The sequence below is a fragment of the Camelus ferus genome, chromosome X, assembly GCF_009834535.1.
Source record: "Camelus ferus isolate YT-003-E chromosome X, BCGSAC_Cfer_1.0, whole genome shotgun sequence".
In the NCBI taxonomy this organism is placed as follows: domain Eukaryota; kingdom Metazoa; phylum Chordata; class Mammalia; order Artiodactyla; family Camelidae; genus Camelus; species Camelus ferus.
In genome coordinates this window covers 43,116,232-43,123,525 of record NC_045732.1, presented here as the reverse complement: position 1 = coordinate 43,123,525, position 7,294 = coordinate 43,116,232, and the positions used below count along the sequence as shown (strand labels likewise).

At 38.3% G+C, this 7,294-nt stretch overlaps 1 non-coding gene across 1 annotated transcript; it reads right to left on the bottom strand.

Moving 5' to 3' along the window:
* Window positions 1–292: 292 nt before the first annotated feature.
* Window positions 293–396, bottom strand: LOC116662346. The gene has a single exon (XR_004318382.1). It is a non-coding gene; the product is annotated as a U6 spliceosomal RNA (small nuclear RNA).
* Window positions 397–7,294: the final 6,898 nt, after the last annotated feature.

The window sequence follows — 7,294 nt, the reverse complement described above, 5'->3', positions numbered from 1 at the left end:
TGATTTGGAAATATTTTCTTCCAGTTTATTGTTTGCCTTTTCATGTTTCTTGAGAAAAACATAGTTTTATTTTACAATATTCATTGGAAAAATACTGAATATACATCTATCTATATTAGATATATATTATTACTGATATAGATATATATTGTTACTGAAGATACATCAGTATATATCAGTCCTTCAACAATGGTTATTCTGGGGTGATAGAAATTTTAGGTAGTGAACTTTTTACTCTTCATTTTAAATATTTCTGTAATTTTTAAATTCTTTCATTTTAATGGGTTTTTCAAAAAATATGGAATGCTTCACAAATTTGGGTGCCATCTTTGTGCAGGGGATATGCTATTCTCTGTATTGTTTCAATTTTAGTATGTGTGCTGCTGACGCAAGCACTGTCTTCGTTTTCTTGGCAGTGTCTTTTGAAGTGCAAACATTTTAAACTTTAGTGAAATCCAATATCAACTTTTTTGGGGGGGGGTCAGGGAACAGAGGGATTTTTTATTTGTGGAAGCTTTATCCTAAGAAAGTAACTTAGACATCCATGATGTCCCAGGAAGAATATTTCAAGAATACTTCAAAGAATATTTTTTACTTCTTGCAGGACCAGTTGCATACTTAAATGCTAAAGTCCTAGGCTGCAGCATTTGGTAACATTCTTTTTTTTTTTTTTTAACATTTTTTATTGAGTTATAGTCATTTTACAATGTTGTGTCAAATTCCAGTGTAGAGCACAATTTTTCAGTTATACGTGAACATATATATATTCATTGTCACATTTTTTTTCTCTGTGAGCTACCACAAGATCTTGTATATATTTCCCTGTGCTATACAGTATAATCTTGTTTACCTATTCTACATATGCCTGTCAGTATCAACAAATTTTGAACTCCCAGTCTATCCCTTCCCACCCTGCTCCCCCTTGGCAACCAAAAGTTTGTATTCTATGTCTATGAGTCTGTTTCTGTTTTGTATTTATGTTCTATTTTTTTTTTAGATTCTACATACGAGCAATCTCATGTGGTATTTTTCTTTCTCTTTCTGGCTTGCTTCACTTAGAATGACATTCTCCAGGGACATCCATGTTGCTGCAAATGGTGTTATGTTGTCATTTTTATGGCTGAATAGTATTCCATTGTATAAATACACCACATCTTCTTTATCCAGTCATCTGTTGATGGACATTTAGGCTGTTTCCGTCAACTTTTTTCTTTTATTAGTTATTTGGTATCTTTAAAAAATTTTTTCCCTCCAGTTTTATTGAAATATAATTGACATGCAGCACTGTATACATTTTTTTTTTCTTTTTTGCCAGGAGGAGGTAATTAGGTTTTTTTACTTATATTTTTTAATGGAGCTACTGAGACTTGAACCCAGGGCCTCATGCTGGCTAGGCATGCACTCTACCACTGATCTATCCCTTCTCCCTTCTTTGGTGTCTTTTTGAAGAACTCTTTACCTAACCTCAAGGTTGCAAAGATTTTCTCTTATGTTTTCTTCTTAACATTTTATAGTTTTAGCTATAGGTCTAGGATCTATTTTGAGTTAATTTTTGTGTATGGTGTGAGATAACAGCCTAAATTTACTTTTTCCATATGGATATCCAGTTGTCCCAGGACCATTTGTTGGAAAGACTGTCTTTTCCCTACTGAATTATCTTAGTACTCTGTCAAAATCAATTGACCATAAATGTAGGGGTTATTTCTAGACTCTCAATTTGATTACATTGATCTATATGACTATTTTTGTGCAGATACCACCCTGTCATGATTAACTTTTGAAATTGGGTAGTAGAAGCTTTGTTCTTTTTCAAAATTGTTTTGGCTATTCTAGGTCATTTGCATTTCTATATAAATTTTAGGTTTAGCTTGTCAATACCTACAACAAAGCCCTCCAGGATTTTCTTAGAGATTTCATTGTAATTATAGAACAATTTTGGAAGAATTACCATCTTAACAATATTGAGGGGGGAGGGTATATCTCAGTGATAGAACACGTGCTTAGCATGCAAGAGGTCCTGGGTTCAATCCCCAGTACCTCCTCTAAAAATAAAAAAAACCCCACTCCCCCCCCCAAAAAAAAGATAAAAGAAACAAAAAATAATTTCTAAAACATATATATAGAGAGAGGGTCTCCTATGAATGTGAATTGTTTGTCCATTTATTTAGACTTTCTTTAATTTCTCGCAGCAATGATTTAAGTTTTTAGCGCACAAATCTTGAGTTTCCTTTGTTAAATTCATTCCTAAGTATTTTATTCTTTTAGTTACAATTGTCAATGCAGTTTTTTCCCCTTAATTTTACTTTTGGATTGCTCATTGCTAGCATGTTGAACTGCAGTTGATTTTGTATCCTGAAACCTTGCTAAACTCACTTCTTAGTTCTAATAGTTATTTTTTAAAGGATTCCTTAGGATCAGATTTTCTACATAGAGGATCATATTGTTTATGAATAAAGACATTTTTACTTCTTCTTTTCTAATATGCATGTCTTTATTTCCCCACCCCTGCCTTTTTTTGGCTGGTTGCATTTTTGGCTAGAATCTCCACTAAGAGCAGACATCCTCACCTTGTTCCTGACGCTAATGAAACTAACTTTTCCTTTACTTCCAATAAGAAGCTCTATGCAAAGATATTTTTTTGATTATGCTTGAACAATAGCAAGGACTTACTTAAACATATCTTTTTCCTTTTTTTTCTGGGGGCGGGTATTTTTATGTTGGTGTTATATAAATCATTTTAAGAATTGTGATTAGTGGTGTCCGCCAGCCACTTGAGCTGGAAGGAGGGCTGGCGAGGGTCGGGAGGCTGTGCACTCCGGACAAGGGCAGCCGGCCTCCCACAGCCTCCAAGCTCAGGAGTGTGAGGAGACCCAAGCCCTGTCAGTGAACATGGATGAGCTGCGGCACCAGGTCCTGATCAATCAGTTGGTGCTGGCCTCGGGCCACACAGCAGACTAGGAGAAGCGGCTGCTGCAGGCGGTGCACTGGCAGCTGGAAGCCACCCTGAGCACGTTTTTCCAGGAAACCAACATTCCCAATAGTTACCACTGCCACCAGAAGATGTGCACCCCCAGCAAACCCCTGCCACACCACCAAACTTCGCCGATGCACTGGCCACGTTCTCCAGGCTTTGCACTCGCTCCCCCCACCCTGCCCCAGAACCAGCGGCACTGCAATGGCCTCATGACAGCCATGGCCCACTCCCTGTCTGCAAATCCCAGCCACCAGGCTACCTGAATCCCATCATCCTCCCCTACCGCCCACAGCTTCCACCATCCTTACCACCCACAGCCCATGTGCCCCCCTCCCCAGTACAACAAGGGCACCCACAGAAAGCCAGGGTTGCAATGGATGGCCAAAGATGAGACTGGATAAGGCAGGCACTGTACTGGCGCTGGGGAACAGTTCAGGGTTGTGGGGACAGAGGAGGGCCAGGGTGGCAGGAGCTGGGGCAGTGGGGGGTGGTTTCTTGAAGATGACACTGGAAGATTTTATAAAATATTTTTCGTGGGTGGGGGGACAGTAAACTTCCTGAGACACACACACACAATATATATATATATTAACTTGTCAGTAGGTTTTTGGGAGCTCGGCTTGATGGAGGAAACTCAGGCTGGAAAGATTAAGCAAGCAAACTCCAGCCTGATGTACCCAGCCCATCTGTTTCGCCCTCCCATCACCACCTCCGGTCTGACCTGGGCATGTATGAACTCTCTTTGCACAAAGCAAAATGAAATGGCTGGGCTTCAGCCAGCGTGTAACAAAACATGTTGAGAGGGAGGGTATAGCTCAGTGGTAGGGTCTGCTTAGCATGCACAGAGGTCGTGGGTTCAATCCCCAGTACTACCATTAAAAAAAGTAATAAACCTAATTACTCCCCCCAGAATATTAAGAGCATAAAAGACAAGAAAACTACATGATCATATAGATGCAGAAAAGGCATTTGACAAAATTCAGCTCCCTTTCATGATTAAAAAGTCAACAAACTACCAATGGCAGTGAATTTCCTCAACCTGATAAAGGCATTTATAATATATATATATGTCTGCAACTAACATCACAATTGTGAAAGACTGAATGCATTCACCCTAAGATTGGGAAGAAGGCAAGGTTGTTCACTCTCACCTCTTGTACTAGACATAGTACTAGAAGTCTTCACAAGTGCAATTAGGCAAGAAAAAGGTAAAAGGCATACAGATTGGAAAGGAAGAAATTAAACTGTCCCTATTCACAGACGACAAGATTGTGCAGATACAGAGAACAAACTAGTGATTACTAGTGGGGAGAGGGAAGGGGAAAAGCAATTTAGGGGCAAGGGATTAAGAGGTACAAACTGTTATGTATAAAATAAGCTAGAAGGATATATCGTACAACACGGAATATAGCCAATATTTTATAATAACTATAATTGGTGTATATGCTTTAAAATTGTGAATCACTATGTTATATACCTGTAACTTACATAATACTGTATAGCAACTATACTTCAATAAAAGTTAAAAAAAATTTTTTTAAAAAGCTTCTCTATGTAGAAAATCTCAAGGAATCTACAAAAACAAAACAAAACAAAAAACTCCTGGAACTCAGAATTAGGCTTAACAAGATCAACAAACAAAAATCAATCACACATCTATAAACCAGAAATGTACAATTAGAACCCCCCCCCCGAAAATGTACATCAGCACCAACAAAAATGAAACAGTTATAAACCTAAGAAAACACATACAGGAACTGTATGCTGAAAACTACAAAATATTGATGAAAGAAATCAACAAGAGCTCAATAAATGGAGAGGCATGTTGTGTGCAGTGACTGGAAGACTCAATGCAGAAAAGATGTCAGTTCTCCCCCAAATTGATCAAAATATTTAATTCAATACCAATCAAAATCCCAGCAGGAGTTTGTGTGGATATAGACTGATACTAAAATTTATATGGAAGGACAAAGGAACTAGAGTAGCTAAAAGAATTTTGAAAAGGAAGACTCAAGTTGGAGGGATCACACTACTCAATTTTAAGAATTTCGGTGAAACCATAGTATTCAGGACACTGTGGTATTGGCAAAGGAACAGACACAAAGATCAATGGAGCAAAATAGAGAGTTCGGAAATAGACTCACACAAATATTGACCTTTGATTTTTTGACAAAGTTGCAAAAGAAAGTCAATGGAAGCAGGACAGTCTTTTCAAAAAGTGGTGTTGGAACAATTAGCAATCCATGTGAAAAAAAAAAAAAAAAAGAATATCGATGGAAACCTCAAACTTTATACAAAAATGAACAAAAGCAGATCATAGAGCTACATGTCAAACATAAAACGATCAAACTTTAGAAAGAAAACATGGGAGAAAATCTTTGCAACCAGGAATTAGGAGAAGAGTTCTTAGACATGACACCCAACACATGAAATATAACTGAAAAATGATTAAATTCGACCTCACCAAAAGTAAAAATCTTTTGCTCTGTGAAAGACACTGTTAAAAGAATGAAAAGAATGAAGCTACAGATTAGGAGAAAGTATTTGCAAATCATATATCAGATAAAGAACTTATATCCAGAATATGTAAAGGATTCTCAAAGCTCAATAATAAAAAATCAAGATAGGGAGTGGGGAGGTTGGGGGGATGGAGATGGCATGTAAGCTCAGTGGTACAGCGCATGCTTAGCATGCAGGGGTCCTGGGTTCAGTCCCCAGCATTTCCAGTAAAAAAAACCCCAATTTTTAAAATGGGGAGAAAATTTGAATAGATATGACACCAGAGGATATACGGTGGACTATAAACACATAAAAAGATGTTCAGCATCACCATCATTAGGGAACTGCAGATTATCACCACCGTGAGATACACACATTCTAATGAGGACTGAAATATAATACTGACAACACGAAATGCTGGCAACGATGTGGAGAAACTAGATCACTCATACATTGCTGGTGGGAAAGCAAAATGACACAGCCACTCTGGAAATGGTTTGCAGTTTCTTATGAAGTTAAATAAACACTTACCTCGTGACCCAGCAATTTCACTTCTAGGTATTTACCGTAGAGAAATGAAAAGTTACAGTCATACAAAAACCTGTATGTGAATGTTTATAGCGGCTCTAAGTGTGATTTCCTAAAGCTGGAAACAATCCAAATATCCATGACTATATAAATGGATAAACAAACTGTGGTGCATCCTTATAATGGAATATTACTCCAAACCATTGATAGACAGCACAACGTGCAGAAATCTCAAGGTCATTATGAAAGAAACCTGGCTGAAAAGGTCGCATACTTTACGATTCCATTTATATGACATTCTGGAAAGGACAAAACTCTAGTGATGGGAACAGACCAATGGTTTACAGCGGCTTGGGGGTGGGGGGCAGGGTGTATCTAGAAAGGGATGGTATGAAGGAGTTTGGGGAGGGGATGGAAATGTTCCAGATCCTGATTGTGGTGGTGTTCACACAGATATGTGGTAAAAGTCATAGAACTGTACAATAAAAGGATAAAAGTCCATTCTGTGGTATGATGATTGAAACAAAATAAAAGACATGACTCTTGCCCTGAAGAGTACACAGATCAGAGAGCTGGAGGTGTAGTTGTATCCTACATTAAACAACACATCAGTCACTGATAGTGCTGTGAGGGCACAGAGCAAGGAGATTATCACTTGACGGGGGTGGGAATCAAAGAAGGCATCACAGACAACTAACACTTCTTTGATTAGTAGGCAGCTGTTGAATATATTTTCATGTGTATTTTGGCCACGTGTGGTGGTTTTAAAAAAATGGTTTGTCCTCCTTTGCCCATTCAAAAAATGTGAATATCCTTTTTTTTTTTCAGTTTGTAAGGTTTTTTTAAATTTTATTTTTATTTTTTAGTGGAGGTACTGAGGATTGAACCCAGGACCTCCAGTATGCTAAGAATGTGCTCTACCACTGACCTATAGCCTCACCCCCCTATACAAATTCTTTATGTATTAAAAGTATTAACTCTTTGGCTTTATTTCTGTCTATTTTTCCATTTATTTCCCTTTTATTTGTGAGTATTGTAAACTTTGTGATAAACACAATTTTTTTTGAGCAACAAGAGGAGTAGATGTTTTTATTGATCTGGAACCCCTTATGGATCTTCGCATTGGGCAACCTGAAAGATGGGTGGACCGTTTCTTATTCATCACATGCCTCTCCCCAACCCCTCGCCCCACCCACCTCCTTCCCTGATTGGCTCCCAGTGGCAATGGCTGACAGAGGAGCGCCTTCACCCATCCTCTTAGTGATGCTGGGGCCCTCTCGCCACAGCATTCCT